General features: G+C 41.9%; 3 long non-coding RNA genes across 4 annotated transcripts; all 3 read left to right on the top strand.

The window, feature by feature from the left end:
* Positions 1-1,723: 1,723 nt before the first annotated feature.
* LOC139121604 (uncharacterized) lies at positions 1,724-17,031 on the top strand. Its single transcript, XR_011549326.1, has 3 exons — positions 1,724-1,822; positions 15,893-15,955; positions 16,587-17,031. It is a non-coding gene; the product is annotated as an uncharacterized lncRNA (long non-coding RNA).
* LOC139121603 (uncharacterized) lies at positions 3,498-6,461 on the top strand. 2 transcript variants are annotated; one of them, XR_011549325.1, is made up of 3 exons: positions 3,498-3,793; positions 4,773-5,085; positions 5,377-6,461. It is a non-coding gene; the product is annotated as an uncharacterized lncRNA (long non-coding RNA). The 2 variants fall into 2 exon arrangements; XR_011549324.1 differs by lacking the exon at positions 3,498-3,793 and having other exon boundaries at positions 4,583-5,085.
* Positions 10,661-13,006, top strand: LOC139121602 (uncharacterized). The gene is made up of 2 exons (XR_011549323.1): positions 10,661-11,602; positions 12,725-13,006. It is a non-coding gene; the product is annotated as an uncharacterized lncRNA (long non-coding RNA).
* Positions 17,032-17,944: the final 913 nt, after the last annotated feature.

Below are 17,944 nucleotides of genomic sequence, written 5' to 3'. Positions count from 1 at the left end.
TATGTGCCAAATTTGAAGTCTCTAGATGCAACGGTGTTTGCGTGGCAGTTGCATTTAGAGGACGGAAGAAGAAGAAGAAGAAGAAAAAGAATAATAATAATAAATATAGCTGCAAGCAGCGATGACCGGGTTTCGACACAAGTGGCAGCATTAGAGCAAAAGAAAAATTAGATTGTGCGCATAATTAATGAAGTACAGGATGCAGTGTCATAAGGTCTCCCATCATACCACATATGAAGTCTGTAGCACTTGGGGTTACCAAGTTGTGGACATATAGGTATATTTAAGGTCAAAGGTCATTGAGGTCACATGACATTGTGTCAAATAAATTGTATAGCTAAGCTATCCCTATATACCAAAAATCAGAACTCTAGCTCTATTGGCTGGCTCAGAATTAGATATGCACATAATTAATTAGGTACAGGATGTGGTGTTATAAGGTCTCCCATCATACCAAATATGAAAGGTGTAGCCCTTCTGGTTACTTAGTTATGGCCATATACGTATATTTGAGGTCAAAGGTCATCGAGGTCACATGACATTTTGTCAAAAAAATTGTATTGCTAAGTTATCCCTATATACCAAAAATCAGACCTCTAGCTCTATTGGCTGGCTCAGAATTAGATATGTGCATAATTAATGAGGTACAGGATGTGATGTCATAAGGTCTCCCATCATACCAAATATGAAGGGTGTAGCAATTGTGGTTACTTAGTTATGGCCATATATGTATATTTGAGGTCAAAGGTCATCGAGGTCACGTGACATTTTGTCAAAAAAATTGTATTGCTAAGTTATCCATATATACCAAAAATCAGACCTCTAGCTCTATTGGCTAGCTCAAAATTAGATATGCGCATAATTAATGAGGTACAATATGTGGCGTCATAAGGTGTCCCATCATACCATATACACTCGCCCCGATCGCCAAATATGGCAGATTTTCATTAGCATAAATTAATATTCATGACGGAACGTTTCTATGGACACACGAAAAATGAGCCAATCGTATCATCATCAAATTCGTGGATTCCATGTAAAACACGTGCTGTACACTTCTGCATTACCATAATTTTCTCTATCCTAATGATCGATCTGTGAAAATTACAGTTTTCTTCGGAAAATTCTGAAACTTTAGAAGTATTATGTACTTCACAGGAGCTATCACGGGTTTAACGATCAATGGTACATTTTGCCGATTGACGTCATAAATCACCCTTACAAGTCACTGATGAGTGAGCAGACGACTTTTCATATAGATTTTTAACTCCCCGGGAGGCTTTGACTCAGACATGCAAACCAGGGAACTCCCTTCCATTGTTTTGGCGTTGGCGATCACTTTAGTTACAATCACAGTCGTTATTTTAGTTTTACACAATCGAATCATACAACTCGATCGTGTTGAGGTCAAGTTTACGACCCGAGATTGCAAAGTATATAGGAAAGAGTATCGCAACATTTTTGCGAGACGCGGCATGCACCGTACAGCAACGATTTGCCAGAAATGTGTCGACTTAGCACCATCAACGAGAGAATTTACCCGTCATGGGAATGCGGAAACTCTTTGACGAACCATAGACTCTCGAGAGTCTATGGACGAACTTTGCAGGTACGTAAAATAACAACAAAAGTGTATGATTTTTCCTGCCGTGAGGGCGATAAGTTGACCTTAGCTTACCAGCTAGCCTTTGACCGATGACCTACAAAAATGGCTTCCAGTGTATGTAAACAAACCTTAGCGCATGCGAAACCGTGTGATTTCTGATTTAACGTCAGACAATTAGAAAACAGAATCATCCATATCATAAGCGACTATTGCACGGTAATTACAGTTCTCAGATTGCTTTTTAAAATAATTCTGTGTTGTTAGGCGCTGATAGGACGGGTCGATGTAGCTCTGCATGACAGGGCTGTGTGTTACCGGCGTGGCCTCCTACCACAGTGCCGTATAGTGCCGGTAACACACAGCCCTGCTATGCAGAGCTAGGGTCGATGATATGGTTGACTGTATGTATGTACCATTACACCATGGAGCACAAGAGTCCTGTATCTTTTGCACGCTCCATGGAGGTAGCTCCCTACTACCTCCATGGTAGCTCCATGGTTACACTTACAGCTGCATGATGAGATATGGCAGACGGTTGGAAAAAGAAAGAAATTGAAATCAATTTGTGTGTGTATGTGTGTGTGTGTTACACGTATACCAGTAACAGAAATCTCTTGTTTGCTGCAGCTGCTAAAATATCACAACACTATGATTTGCCCCAAAAATTTGAATGGATAGTGAGAAATAGAACCATATCAATGCCTCTACCATTCCGTACGAAGTTACAAGGTTGCCCCAACAAACTGCAACGTAGTGTAGACTTTGTGACATCCTTGATAAACCTGCCTGATACTGACTTAGAAGTTGCCCATCTTTGTAACAACCCTCACACGATATCTACAAGAATCTGGCTACCTTGTGCAATCCTTGTACAAAGTCCATCTTGCTTGTATGATATTAAGGCAGGGCGTATAAAGATTACATAAGGATGTGTGAGCCTTGTAGTAAGTCCATAATATAAGATTACCAGTGAGCTGGCAAATGTTAGATCATGACAACATTGATACTGAGATATTTCAGTTGGAAAACAATTGTTTGTAGTTTTTTCTAATTTCTTGAAATATTCTGTCTTTTGTAACAAACACAATGACATTTTAAGCAAAAAAAATACTTATTACGAAGTAACAGTTCACTTTTTATCCAGTGATATTCATGAACCTATAGTTGCAGCAAATTATTTTTATCAAAAAATGTATTTTTTTTTCAGAAACATAAAATTGACTGTCATGCTACTGAAATATTTTGAGATCTTTTTGTTATATTTTGAACAGGGGTATTTTAATACTGAACCATATTTTAAGGCCGCATTTAAACTCCATTCAGATTATAAATGTTAATGGTAGGTGCATTGCCATCTACAGTACAGATTTATTAGTTTTACAAAACTTGGCTGTCCTTGTCTCTTTCACATGATTTCACACAATTTACTGTTTACATAACATACACTTTTACCTTATACCACTGACGGGAATAACAAATGTTTCAACCACAGCAAAGTTTACATTTTACAGCTACATTCATCAATGTTACACTTGTCACAGTAATTTGAAGATACTGGAAGAAAAACACCACACCTAACCAAAGCAACTTCTACCACATGAGACCTGCAGACTGCCATTATTTTTTACATCAAATCGAAGACTATAAGTCCAGTGGTCCGATGATGTTATACATCATGTGAATGTTTCTTACTGATTGGCCCGAATGAAACATGTGATATGCCTGTTATCTCGATCTGGTGCCAAATCAACTACCTGAACAAAACAACTACAATCAACCTGATCAATCTGGATGACATCAGCAATCATATGAATGTTTTTCTTACTGATTGGTCCAAATGAAACACGTGATGTGCTCTGTATCTTTGGTGGCAAATCAAATATCTGAACAAAGTTACCGTTGAAATATACTACATCTGCTTCTAGGCTCAGCTGCCTTTGAAGTACTACTTCATTGTTACAATTGGATAATATTTTCTCGTCGACTGATATTTATTTGGCTTCGAACAAGTTTGCTCTCGTGTATTGGTGAATTGAAGAAACATGGAGTATTCAGACTGTTTTTTTTCATCGTTGTCACTGAGGACAAATGTATAAAGGTCGGGGAAAAATACTGTTACAGCATCACATGGAAATTTGGTGGTAATTTAAACAGCGTTATTTTCACCAGCCATAGCAAAGAAATTAGGTAAGTGTTGTCTTCTGCAATTTCCCTTTATAGAGATAGCTTTAAGGTTTCAGTATCGGCTGGGTTTTGGAGAACTGTTTACACATTTAATCAAATGAAACAACAATTGACCCCACCAGTGATCAGTGTCTCTATAATCATATTCTGTGCCCAGTATTTCCGAAAACTCAGGTTGAAAGTGCAAGAGCAGTGCAGTCTTGTGTTAAATACATTACACTCGATAATGAACGGGAATAATTAAAATCCAATGTACATTTTCACCTATTGACAGTGGTTGTAGGGCTTCAGTAACATCAGATCATCGTGAAGGTCAGCTTACAATTCTCCACACTTCAAGCATGATCATTTCATTCATATTTTCTGAATGTTGCGTTAAGTGGTATGGTTGAGAATTCATACTGTGCATCATCCAGAATTTCATTATGCAGAAAACTTTCTGCACCTCATGAGTGAATTATGTATTTCTCAACGTACTTTGTGAGCGGGAATATTATCTCCTTCCAAATTTGAGAACACATATCTACCTGGTGTTAATACACAGTCACCTACAAACTAACCTTGCATTTATGACTGCTTGTCTATGGTTGTGAAGTGAAATGGCTGTCAGCTTACTTTTGTAAACTTCAAAGAAAAGAGATTTCTATTTATAAAAAAAAAAAATCCTCTGTCTTTATTTTTCAATAAAAAAACTAAGCCATGATGATTTTGAAAATAAATAATCTTGGTAGTAATTAAGAATCTTTCAGACTGTGTATATTATTGCAATACTATGAAGAGCTGGAGGGAAAGTTGGTTCAAATATGCGTGGTTGTTTGTGAAAACCTGACCAAAAAAATTGTGCTCATTTAATTACAATGGGGACTGCTAGTTGTATTGTAAATTCTTTCCACTGCAAAAAAATTTAGGACTCTGACACTTGAAGACTGTTTTTTTAAATTATCAAGGTTTTATGTTTCATGCATGATTTCCATTTTTTCAGGAGACAGGAAAACTCTGAATGAGGCAACCTCAAACAGTAATGAATCAATGTCACACATGGGCAGAGGTCGAAGGTCACCAAAACCAAACCAGTAATACACCAATCAAGGAATCACACTGCCTGTGAAAACTGGTAAGAAATGGAGTGCAAAAGGCCAAAGTAAAATCATGAAGCCCAAGAAACAGTGCAAATCACCACATCGCAAACGCCTTTGAAAGAAATACTGCAGCCACCACTAAGGATAGGCAGTGGCAGAATTCTGGATATCATGGTTTAATACCGGTAGAAGTTGAAATAACAGGATCGATAAAGGGTATGTATATTGCAACTTTTAAGTTCATCAATAACAGCTGCTCTATTGATCAAACAAAATTTTGTATCAATCAGGGTCATTGTGCATGTAGATCTACAAAAGCGGACCAATTTCGTGGGGTTCTAATGCAATGTATAAATATTAATAGGCATAGTAAGTTCAACTATTTTCAAATTTTAAACAAACAGTGGCTGTAGTCAAGATGAAAAAGCAGAGGTTGTTCCTTGTACTCCTGCACTGGACAAAGGTTTTGTTACTCATCATTTACGTTCCAAATTTCTGTCGTTTCAGCTTTCATCCACAAAAATATCAAACTGACAGACTCAGTGTACCAAATTTCAACGATGTCATCAACGATTAATGTGCTCAAGCAAGACAATGCAGAAAGAGAAAAAACAGATAAATTGGTGAGCCATAATTCCACTGAGGAAAAATTTCAGTAATTTGTAGATCTATGGGACTTTTGATGCTACTGTACCGTGTGTTTTATTTCAGTCAATTTAACTTCAATCATGACAAGCTACACTGGCATAAATGTGTGCTTTGCATAATTCACTGTTTTTGTCTACAATTTTGTGCTGTCAACTTCTAGCTTACTTAAAGTTAAATGAGTTGCTTTGTAATGATAGGTTTTTTAACTAACGAGAAAAGCACTGTTTTATGCTTTGTATTCATTTTTTTATTTGCAAAGGTAATTTACATAACGAGTCATACTGCCACAAATTTTTGATATTGCAGTTGCATAGTTTACATGAAGAAATATTTTTGTAGCTGACAATGATATGATAGTAAGATGTTAACTTCAAAGAATCTGATTCAAATACCAACCTGATATAATTACTTCAGCCTAATGTTGAGAACTGTATGACATTGATAGTTAGAATTCTGAGTTTAATTTCTAAAATTAATATAATTATGAAATAGAGGCATCTTAAATTTTTCCAGGAACATAGAAACAAGTGCATGCAACAAATACCTAAATGATAGTAATTTTTATGATGAAGAAGGCTTCATAATTTTTATATTTTACATTCACAAAATGTAATTGCTGTTACTAAACTCGTGCTTCAAAATGAGACAAGTATTATTTTTACATTTCCATGATATGTAATCAATATAAACCTATCCTTCACTTTATAATGTATTGCATTCATACATATATATTTATCATGTGTAAAAGGAAAGTATGTCAGATTTTTTAATGCATTGACAAATTGGTCCTGAATATCCTTCACTTTTGAGCATAATTTAAGGCTGGACAATTGACAAAAGTTATTTCAACTTTCAATATAAGCTTTGTCTCTCATTTTTGTAGTGTTATTCACTTACACTGCTATTCCTTTTCATTTTAGCAATAAATAAGTTCTTTCATCCTACATTAGGTCTTATCTGGTTCATGATTAAGAACTTGTACTTGACTGTTGTGGAATGTATGAGTGACACTGTCCCTAAGTGGTAAGACTTTTCAAACATACTTATGCATACACCTGTGCAGTATTAATGTGCAAGTATAACCATCACTACAGTTTGGTAAAGGAAAGAAGATGAGGATGCACTTGTGATGGTTCAATATACTGCTAAAATGCCTGCAGGAATATTGGTATTATCCCAAAATTAATGGAAAAGGTGGGGGGAGGGGGAAGGAGGATATGTAGAACTGTTATGTAACATTATCCAATCTCTGTACAAAGATTGCCATGAGCGATAAGGGGAGTCTCCAAGGTTCAGACAAGGTAAAGTCTACAAGCTTCTGACAAAGTTGGCACCAGTTCTAGCCATTCCCATGTCAACAATGAATACCAACCTTGAATACCATCCTAGTAACCTCCTAGTAACCAGGTTGTAAGACAAATAATGTTGCAAACTTGCACCATTATCTTGTCACAACCTGGTAGCTTTCGTACGGGAAAGTACAGTACATATCTACTTTCATGAAATTGAGAATGCAATATTCTGTCAGGAATGTAGTCTTCAGGAGTGTAATTGTCTTCGGCATGATATTTCATATTAGTTTGTTGGGTGATTATGGCTTGCTATAATCATGGTTAACGTCTGGAGCGACACGGGGGGAAGGGTTTAGACCTTGACATGTATGGGTCACCATGCGTCACCTACCTTACACTTCTAGATGCATTTGAGACGTAACCTAATCTACCAACCGCCCCGATTACCGTTATCTCAACAAATTACATCACCCTTTCCACGTCATTATCCATGCGCACATCAGTGTGTTCAAAGCTATTTTTCGTCCATTTCAATCTCTGCCACGCTCAAGTTCACATCGCAAAATTCGCCATGCCAAAATCGAAGAAAACCAAGGGCCGCGCCTACGCCCGGGCGGCCACCCGTACATCGATGAGGACAAAGAGACGCCCAGCGCACCTCGACACATTCCTACTCCAGCCAGTACCGACGGAAACCACACCAACCAACCCTGCCGTCGACATGCCGACAACAGCCGCAGCGGCAGCCGACCCAAGTATATCAGACCACATCGCCAAACTGATAGAAACCGGCATTGCAAGCGCCATTGACTCAATCCGACGTGAACTACGGCAGCCAGATACCAGCAACGCCACAGCAACGGCACCCAACCCGACGTCCAACTTGCAAGTCCAGCCAACTGATACAGCCGTTGGTGCACTATCACCTGCCTCAGTCGTCGTCGCTGGGCCGGCAACGCTCGCCGCTCCGTCCAGCTCGCTACCTACCCAAGGCCACCCGAGTAATCATCCCGCTAGTCACGTTAATGAATACCAACCCACCATCACGGCTACCCCACCAGCCTTGACCACCAGCGGTGGCGCTGCGCACATCCGGGATAACTCCACCGCTAGCGGCGCACCTCATAACAACAACACGAGCAATATGGCCGCGCCCTCCAGTCAACTCGCCCAGCCAGCTGGTCACAACGCAACGCCATGGCGCCCACCGCCTAGAGCCGGACCAACGGGCAATACTTCAGCAGCAATACCCCCAGCCGACCTGCTCCTGCCGTACGTCGACCAGTCAACACTCAACGCCTTGGCTAACCTCGGTAAGTTCATCGAATTTGGTGACTTGCACCCTGATGCCCTAGCCCCCAACTCATCCCAGGCTACCAAGACACAAGTAGCTTTTGACCCAGACAACCGTGGCGTCGCCACGTTCACAACCGAGGTGAAGCGGAAAGCCATCGACGACTTTGACACCTGGTTACAGTGCTTCCTCGTCTTTTCCTCCTATCGTACATTCTACTACCCACATTTGGCGATCCCCATGGCCAACTACCTTCGTTTCCTCGCCTCCAAAGCTGCTGCCTACAAGCCGGAGGCCTGGCTAGCCTATGACAAACACTTCCGCCTGAACGCTTCCCGCTACCCAGATAGGGCCAACTGGAGCCAGCCAAACCAAGACCTCAACTTCCAGTACTTCCAAAACCAGCCACACCTCCTGCGTCCTACCTGCTTCGGCTGTGGCCAACATGGTCATGTGAAGACTGATTGCCCAAACCGACGCAGCAGCACCACCAACCCGTTCTACTGGGAGAGCCCAGCGAACAAGAAACAGTCTGACCAACCTCCGGTTTGTCGTTCTTTCAACCGAGGCACATGCAAGACACCCTGCAACTATGGCAGACTACACAAGTGCTCCGTGTGTAACTCGACCAAACACGGTGCTCAGCAACACCACCAACGCATCAAATCAGAGACCCCCCAGCCCTTTCGAGGGAGCGACCGTCCACCCAGCGACAATCGCCACGCTACAGCCGACAACGCCAATCAACCTAACTAAGCTCTCAGCTGCCCTGCACGACCGACCACCGCACAAACAATTCACAGCCAGCCTGATCCACGACCTCACTCATGGTGCCAACATCGGCTTCGGTGGGAACCGCGCACCACGCTACACTCGCAACGCCCAGTCCGCAATGACCGATCCGGATGCCGTCACCACCGCCATAACAAAAGAACTGCGCCTCGGCCACACAATTGGCCCGTTCGCCGTGCCACCTCTGCCAAACTTCGTTGTAAACTCGCTTGGACTTCGGCCTAAAAAAATCAGGCGGCCACCGCATAATAATGGACCTATCCCAACCACGAAACGATAGTGTCAACCACTACATCAAGGAAGACTACACCCTCACCTACTCCCGCGTTGACGATGCCGTCGCGATATTACAGAGCCTTGGCCAAGGTGCACTCATCACAAAAGTGGACATTAAGCACGCGTTCCGACTGTGCCCGGTACGGAAGGCGGACTGGCACCTCCTCGGCTTTAAATGGCAAGGGCTGTTCTTCTTCGATCGCGTGCTCCCCTTTGGCCTTCGCTCTGCACCGTTCTTATTCAACCGCCTGGCCGAAGCACTCCTCTGGATCGTCAAAAACAGAGCAAACACTCAGGACTTACTGCACTACCTGGACGACTACTTTGGCGCTGGCCCCCCCAACTCCCCGCGATGCCAGTACCTCCTCGACACCATGCTCAACACATGCCGCGACCTCGCGATACCCATCGCCCCAGAAAAGTCGAAGGCCCATCACCCACCATGACGTTCCTTGGCATCACGTTGGACACACTTACAATGACACTATGCTTACCCGACGACAAGCTACAGGACCTGCTGCAAACACTTCCCACTTGGCTCCACCGACACTCATGCACTAAACGGGAGTTGCTATCCCTCATCGGCACCCTCAGTTTTGCATGCAAGTGCATTCCCGCCGGTCGCATCTTCCTTCGCCGCATGATTGACTTAAGCACAACCGTACGCAAGTTGCGCGACACGATCACACTATCTGACGCTTTCCGCCTTGACGCGAAATGGTGGTGCGACTTCCTACCGACATGGAACGGCACGGCCTCATTCCTCGATACAAAGTGGACCCTCTCTCGCGACCTTGACCTCTACACCGACGCCTCGGGCACTGTAGGCTCCGGTGGCTACCACGCTGGGCATTGGTTCACCGTTGCATGGCCTGACTCTCTCCAAGCCTCAATCGAATGGAAGGAGATGTACCCAATACTAGTCGCTTGTTCAATTTGGGGGCATCGTTGGCATGGCCGCCGAGTGCTGTTTCATTGTGACAATCAAACCGTCGTGCACATCTGGAAAAAAGGCACTACGAGATGCCCTGACATCATGCAACTAGTAAGGAGCATCTTTTATGAGGCAGCCAAAGGAAATTTCCATGTCATGATCGCCCACAGTCAGTGGAATTGATACTCAATTGCTGATGCACTTTCTCGTTTACCCTTACGAAATTTTTTTTTTGTGGCATATGTCCCACTGTCTTGCGGCTTATAAGCTACACACAAAAAAGGCTGCCAGAACTTATTTTTCATTATGTGCCGATATGTGCCACTAGAGGCACTTAACAGGCACACAAAGACAATCAGTCAAATCTTTTGTGGCAGATATGCTAAAATATTTAAATAAACACAGTTTGAGCAAGATATTGCTCACTATAAGCCACAACATTGAGTTGACACTCCACTTGATCTTAGATGAGATATCCATTGACAGTGACACTACAGCTGGCACAGCAGGAAACCTTTGATTTTCAACAAATTGTGTGAAAAACTACTACCATTTGACTTTGATCGGTGCAATAAATCAATCACTGACTTTTTATGTACGTTTTGCAAATGATTGGTTCTCACTGACAGCGTAACTGTTTCTACAGAAAAAAAGGCTTTGCAAAATATTAACTCTGGCGAACCATATATCGACGTTAGCCCTGCGTACGATGCTGTGTGTTCCGCTACAGCTAATTGTGGTGAGCGGGGCGATTGGCTGTAGCGGATCGGAACACACAGCATCGTACGCAGGGCTAATATCGACGTATAATGAACTTTACACGTGCATATCTCCCTTGAAAAGACTAGTCTTTCAAAGAACTGCAACTCAAAAATAACGTATATCTTGTTCTTTTGTGTTTTCTTACGCCCTTTTCACACGCGGGTTTTAAATGAACTGCAAGTACGGAGTAGGTCTTGAAAGCGTACGTACGGCATGGAGGTACGTACGGTAAAGCTTTCCCAGCGTATAATAATGTACGCATAGTTTCATAGTGATCACGCTGGGCTTCAAAATACGGACGTGCGCGATGAAAGTCATCGTCGGGCAAAGTTTGTAAGTCACGAGACTGCTATGTCGGAGCCGTTTTTGTAGAGTTTTGTGTTGATCTAGAAAGGTTATTCCCATGTATTTGTGTCGTTTTGAAAAGGTCATGGGTCAAATCCTGAGCGGCAAATTAAATCTGATATGCACTGGTAGGCCGTTAGGACGTTTGAGCGAGGAGTATATCGTCGCCGTTTTTTCGCTCTGATTTTTGTACAGTTTAGCGTAAAATTACCGTAGGACATTATCATTCAGGGTACGGTTAGCTATGAATTTAAAACCAACAAACAGCGTTTGCGATGCGTTGATGGCCCTTGGATGACCGATTCTGAGACCGCGATATCGTCCCGAAGAACAACGGTCACGGACACACCCATAGTTTGATCGAAGAGCTACAGATCGTTTAAAAATTCGGTAAGTAATTTTCAATACCACGAGTTGTCTCTATAATTTTCGCAGTTTTCACTGTCTTTGGTCGTGCTATATTGATGTTGTTCTTGGCGAACCCTGTTCAAGTATGCCAAATGAACGTACGGTATTGGCAAAAATAATATACCGGTAGTTAATCATGGAGGTTGGTAGCCCTACGCGTACGATGCTGTGTGTGTCCGCTACAGTTAATCGCCCCGCTCACCACAGCCCTGCAAAGACCCGTAGCGTAGGTAGGGTCGGTGACTTCAAATCCATTTTGGGACTTGATGTAAAAAGCCAAATTACTGCCGAAATTCAGCGTTCTTGGGCCCAAGTCGTATCCCTGCCTACCTCAGCTACTCGATCGCTTCCAAAAATGCCAGTCTTTTATTCACTTCTCGTAAATAACCGTCGATGTCGGCAACTCTCGCTAGCCCTGCGTACGATGCTGTGTGTTAGCTGTAGCGGCCAACACACAGCATCGTCCGCATTTTTAGATTACGCTTTTGAAAATTACGAATGCAAGAACGACGAAAATACAACTTAGTGGGCTAACTGCTAGTGTAACAATGAATACCAATAGGCATATCCACGACTCAGAGTACAAGCTGCAAAAACAGCAATGTATGCAACATTGATAAAATTTGTCCGCATTTCAAGCTGCGTGTCCGATATTGCGCGCGTACAGCTACGGTATATTTAGTAACAAACCTGTAACCGTGCACTGCGCTATTATGAAGGGATACTTTTTGTTTTAAAACAATTTATGAGACCGTTTTCCATTTACATTTCTTCTGTTTGAGATGTGCTGAAACTCAATCACCGCTGGTCAATAGTTGTAGTTTTGAGTGGTGTGTCACAAGTAAATAGTGAAAATGAGGCTGAAAAGCAATGATTTGGTAATCACAATAACATAATGTATAGATATGTCATGAGTTTGTATCATCCGATCATTGGGTAAATTATTTAATATTAATTATTATAATTTCTTTCAAGCACATGAATGCTCTTTTCCGTGAATTTTTGTATTAATATATATTATAAGGGTAGTCGACAAAATACAAGCAATTTCACTTTGCACATGTAATAATATCCTTGTCTGTTATTTATCATTTTTATTCTCAGTGTATGGGCAAAGGCCATGAAGCTGAACAGACCAATGGATCAACAGGAACATTCAATCTGAAGTTTCAGAACAAGATCGTAAACATTAGGATGGCATCGAAAACAACTTTGGATAATGTGAAAAATCAAATGCAGACTTTTAGACGTGTTCTGTTATGTTTTTCACATGAACCTCATTAGATTATTGAATTTTGATTTTATTTTAATTTCTTAGTGGTCCAGCCTAGTGTACCAACATCATTGTTTTATATATCAAAATAAACAATGGGGTATTATCGTGAAGATATGTGGTAAGTGTTTTTTTTTGTTTGCATATGTGAGTAGGCGGTTTAAAAGGCAGTAGCTGTAACTTAATTTTTATGCAGTATTTTTATACTGTTATGTGTCTTGATTTTTGCCTATTTTGCCAAGTGAGTAATGTGAAAAGTTACCTCAACGCACAAAGTTAAAAGAGCAACATCATAAGTTACAGCTACTGTCCCTTAAAACAAATGAAGATGTGAAGTGTATGGTAATCTCCTGGCTAGTATAAAACAGGTAGGCACAAATGCAGGTATGTTTGGGGAGGGGGGGTAGCACAGGAAGCATGCATAGCAGCATTTTACCATGAAACCTTTACCCCACCATTTTTTGTGGCATATTGTCTGCAATCACAGCGGCTTCTATGCCGCTAAAAGCCCCATCCCATTTTTTTGCGGCATATCGTCTGCAATCACAGCGGCCTGTATGCCGCAAAACTGTGCCAGAACAGATCTTTGCATGATAAAATATGAATAACCTGCTTATAAGCCACAAACAGTTGCAGCTTGGTATCCACAACTATTGTGGGTTAGCATGCACAACTATGTGCCAGAAGCCATATTTTTTCGTAAGGGTACAGATGGAGAGGTTCCGAGCATTGGTGCCCGAAGCGGATGCCGGCCACACACCTGTACCAACGCGACTATGTCCATCCCGCTTGCTACACAACAACTGACGGAACTAGCAACTGCCTACATCCATAACAGTGTGGCCGGGAACACGCGACGCACATACCAGGTAGGACAAGTGTTACATGGATTTCTGCTCGTCACACGGACTAGCAACCTTACCTGTCACGATCAGGACAGCCATACTCTTCGTTACGAACCTGGCAAATCGAGGACTAGCATATCGAACCATTAAGGTGTACCTAGCCGGGGTGATGCATCACCACGTTGAGCGCGGGTATGCCAACGACGTAACAATGCACGCTCTCCTGCAATGAACACTGCAAGGGATCAGGAGAAGCATTGGAGAAGTGCGCCGGCCACGACTACCAATCACCATTGACCTGCTCCGTCGCCTCAAGGAATGCCTGCGTCAGTGTGCCGACATGTGCAGCAACGACAAGCTCATGGTATGGGCAAGCTTCACGCTGGCATTCTACGGCTTTCTGAGGGTAAGCGAGTTCACCGCTCGATCACCTACGGAATTCGACGTAAACGCCACATTACTCGCCCGGGACATTGTGTTAACGGACGTGATCGAAATCAGGATAAAGTCATCAAAGACTGACCCGTACGCGCGTGGGCACACCATCCGTATTGCTCCGACCGGGACCTCTGTGTGTGCGGTCCGCTCCTATAATACCGGGAACCGCGGATATATGTGCCCTGAAGAACCGGCGTTCCAATTCGCGGACGGCACATGGCTTACGCGACAAAGACTGAACCTATGCCTGCGGGAACTGCTTACCCAGGCAGGGATTTCCGATGCTAAAATGTACGCGACTCATAGTTTCCGCAGTGGTGCAGCCACAACTGCTGCCGAAGCCGGCTTGCCTGACTGGCTCATAAAGACACTTGGCAGATGGCGGAGTGACGCGTACCAGATCTACATCAAGACGCCGCGGGAGACCCTTGACGTAGTGCCGAAGGCACTCGCGACACGCCAGCAATTCGATATAGGACTCAGCTCGCGGTGGACAATGCCAACGTTGTAATATCACTATACAAACTGTAGAGACACGAAATGTAGGAACAATGAACATATATAAGGAGACGTTTCCCAGTGGCGCATGGTCACCACGGGGGGGGGGGGGGGGGGGGGGGGGGGGGGGGGGGGGGGGGGGGGGGGGGGGGGGACTGCATTGCGGCCGCGCTGCGGCCATGCATGTCCGCAACTTGGCCGTAATTTGGGGGGTACTGTCATGGGCCTGTAGTGGGCGCCCGGTAGCACGTTGCCTGACGCACGGTGCCAGGAGTCTTGTACCGCCGTCCAGGCCGCCATGACGCCTTGACGCCCCCGCCGTGACGGTACATACATAACCCCGGATTTCGGCCAAACACTTGCCTCCGTGTCGTTTCTTTGCGTTAATGGGTGATTATGGCTTGCTATAATCATGGTTAACGTCTGGAGCGACACGGGGGGAAGGGTTTAGACCTTGACATGTATGGGTCACCATGCGTCACCTACCTTACACTTCTAGATGCATTTGAGACGTAACCTAATCTACCAACCGCCCCGATTACCGTTATCTCAACAAATTACATCACCCTTTCCACGTCATTATCCATGCGCACATCAGTGTGTTCAAAGCTATTTTTCGTCCATTTCAATCTCTGCCACGCTCAAGTTCACATCGCAAAATTCCCACCCACCCTCCGCAAAAGAAAAAAAAAAAAAAAAAAAAAAAAAAAAAAAGTGCCTCGCTGCAGGGTAGCAGCTCACTATAAAAGAATATTGTATTCCACTAATTTGATGGCTTTTTCACAATAAAGTTCCAGGGGGGTACTGTCATGGGCCTGTAGTGGGCGCCCGGTAGCACGTTGCCTGACGCACGGTGCCAGGAGTCTTGTACCGCCGTCCAGGCCGCCATGACGCCTTGACGCCCCCGCCGTGACGGTACATACATAACCCGGATTTCGGCCAAACACTTGCCTCCGTGTCGTTTCTTTGCGTTAATAGTCTGTTTTGGTTTCTTTTGATTTAAATTTCTCAATTTTTTTTGTAACATATTTTTTAAACCAAGTAAAAATCTATGTATACTCACTGTAATACATAATACATATATATAAAATACATATGTCACATTTTTAATATAAATATTAAAATATATATATATAACTTGATGAGTTCAGAAATGTTGTGACAATCTTTCTTATGCTGTGATTGAAAAACTGATGTACTTTATTTTGATATAATTAGGAATATCAAGAGTCTGCTGTTGTCACTTGCAGTGGATGTGAATCTTCTGTGCACGAGCTACAGGTATGATTACATTCAAGTAGTCACATGTATATGTAACATGCTACTGTTCTGATGTTAGACTCTCTCATCAATTCCTTCAGTGGATAATTTTTTTATATCTTGATATAGGTTGTACTTTATCAATGGAAAAATCAGCTTGGTGAAAGCATATGTAAAATTTAACTGTGTTCTTGTCTGCTTGTGACTGTGTGTCTAATTATATGACATAACTGTGTGTTCACAGAAATCAGAATAGTCACAGTGTAAGTAAAACAAATTTTGAAAAGCAAAACATTATATTTAATATCTTGCTGAGTGCACTTAAGATAATAGTTGGTAGCTAATGAAAATTAAGCACATAAGTTTCAGCAAATGTAAAGGTCCTATTGGAACAGTAACTATGATATGTTGGTATTTTGAAGTGTTTTGTCTGTTTCCGTTTGTATTTGACTGTCTCTCTCTGTAGATGGATTTAGATAGATATAGACAAATAGAAAGATAGAGAGATGGATAGATAGATAGATAGACAAATGAATTTTATAATAATTTTATGCTGGTTTTATTTGGTAATTAAAACTTCAAGCAACTTTATTAAGATGATCAACCTGTTTAGTTCTAAAATTGAAGGTCACTTTTTTATGTTCTTGTTCAGGATGTGTCTCAGCATATATGCAGTGGAATGGTGGAACTGCTTCAGCAAATACAAGATCAAGGTCAAGAAATAAAGAGGTTGAAAAGAGACTTAGAAATCTGTAATAAAGAAAGACTTGAACTCAAAACATATATAGAGAATGAGTACGGTACTCAAGGAAGAACAATTGAAGCAATTAAATAGATAACAGACATTGAGAGTGAGACCATTTTCCAGCATTCCTTGGAAATGCAACAAAATAAGCAATTAAGAAGTCTTGAAAATCAAGTATATATGTTAATGTAGATGAGAGAAATCCTGTAGTTATAGCAGCTGTGAATGGTTTCAGTTGTCATAAATCACCATCAAAAACATCAAACAAAAAACAAAAGGCAAAGAAATTTCTTGCTGTGGAGTCTATCTATAATGCTAGAAATTTAAATTATATTAGTGATTTTGTGTGTGCATACCCCTCTGTTGCAATAATCATTGTAAGCCAACTCCTGGGAGAAAACTAATGTCTGTGTGTGGTAAAGCATTGGATTTTGAGTTGTTGAGTTTGTCAACCATAGCAAATCAGCGTCAACACAATTTGATCACAGAGTATTTCATGAAAGGAATACATCCATCAAACAGACTATTAATATTAATTTCCAGATTGTAAATAGTATACATTGTAACTGTAAACATTGTAAATGACAAAACGGTTCCATATGTATTGAAACTTGCAAAGCTCACCCTAACAGCTAATTTGACCATATGACAACACAGTATGTGTAATATGAGGACACAAAATAATGTCATGGGGTAATTTTTCTATGATGTCAGATACTCATTGTATAATTTATTGTTGGAGTTCTTAGCACATCACTTGGGCTTGGCTTGTTGATTTGATAAATATCCAATCCAGTTTAGAGTCTTTGAACACATTTAAGTGTTAGAATTGACTAGTTTTGAGTGATGACTGTCAGACATTTTTTGAGGTCAGCATATACATTACACCCTCTAGGTGTATTGCAAACTGGTCTGATTATGTACTAAGTATATTGAACTTTTGCTGTGAAAGTATTGCATTGAATTCTGTGCGACATATTGACACTACAATCAGTCCTTTTTTTGATAATCTCTGTAAAGATAAAAACAGACTCAGTGATGTGCATAATGATTCACGGTTAATGTGCAGTGTTCTCCCTGAATAAGTAACAGGGGCTGTGGCGCCCTCTTGTAAATTCCGAGCGCCCCCTTGCCAGAAATGAAAAAGATTTATTTTTTGAAAAATAAAACAATAAAATGTACGGGGGAAAAAAAGTTGACAGTGATTTACAAGCAAAATGCAAGCTTGAGCGTCGATCCTGCAGGCTGCAAACGTAATTCTCATC

This window comes from Ptychodera flava, chromosome 21 (assembly GCF_041260155.1).
Source record: "Ptychodera flava strain L36383 chromosome 21, AS_Pfla_20210202, whole genome shotgun sequence".
NCBI classification, from domain to species: domain Eukaryota; kingdom Metazoa; phylum Hemichordata; class Enteropneusta; family Ptychoderidae; genus Ptychodera; species Ptychodera flava.
This window is presented reverse-complemented; position numbering and strand designations above follow the sequence as displayed.